The sequence below is a fragment of the Myotis brandtii genome, unplaced genomic scaffold (genome assembly GCF_000412655.1).
Source record: "Myotis brandtii unplaced genomic scaffold, ASM41265v1 scaffold633, whole genome shotgun sequence".
In the NCBI taxonomy this organism is placed as follows: domain Eukaryota; kingdom Metazoa; phylum Chordata; class Mammalia; order Chiroptera; family Vespertilionidae; genus Myotis; species Myotis brandtii.
The window spans coordinates 2,976,766-2,977,478 of NW_005370423.1; the positions used below are offsets into that span (position 1 = coordinate 2,976,766).

The 713-nt window shown below is 64.8% G+C and overlaps 1 long non-coding RNA gene across 1 annotated transcript in view; it reads left to right on the forward strand.

Annotated features, from left to right (window-relative positions):
* The first annotated feature begins 559 nt into the window (after positions 1-559).
* Positions 560-713, forward strand: part of LOC106723740 — a 24,149-nt gene continuing 23,995 nt past the window's right edge. The window contains exon 1 of the long non-coding RNA XR_001359456.1: positions 560-679. This is a non-coding gene — a long non-coding RNA (uncharacterized LOC106723740). The remainder of the gene's footprint in view (positions 680-713) is intronic.

Consider the following 713-nt stretch of genomic DNA (forward strand, 5'->3'; position numbering starts at 1 on the left):
CCAGGAGCCCACGCGTGGCAGGCACCTGGCGGGTGATGGCATTCACTGGCCTCATTACGTGCCAGGCCATCTTTGAAGCATTTTTTCAGTTAACCCAGGTGAGCCTCCCAGATGCTCCGTGAGCTGCACCCTTTAAAGGTCCCCGTTTTTCAGACGAGGACACGGAGCCCAGAGAGGTTAAGTGACTTGCCCAAGGTTGCACAGCCCGTAGGCGGCAGAGCTCAGCTTCCCTGATGTGAGCCCCAGTAGCCCCTGTCGGCCGGCTGTGTCCAGGCTGGGAGGTTCCTCCTGTGAGTGGCGCGGGCGGCCCTCGGGGCCAGGGCTGGTGTCCCCGCCCTGCGCTGACGCCCTGTCCCTGTGCAGTCTTCGTCCAGGCCAACAAGCTGCAGCAGCACATCTTCGCGGTGCACGGGCAGGAGGACAAGATCTACGACTGCACGCAGTGCCCCCAGAAGTTCTTCTTCCAGACCGAGCTGCAGGTCAGTGCCTGGCCCGCGCCCACACCGGCCCTCGGGGCCAGGGCTGGTGTCCCCGCCCTGCGCTGACGCCCTGTCCCTGTGCAGTCTTCGTCCAGGCCAACAAGCTGCAGCAGCACATCTTCGCGGTGCACGGGCAGGAGGACAAGATCTACGACTGCACGCAGTGCCCCCAGAAGTTCTTCTTCCAGACCGAGCTGCAGGTCAGTGCCTGGCCCGCGCCCACACCCCGGGGGC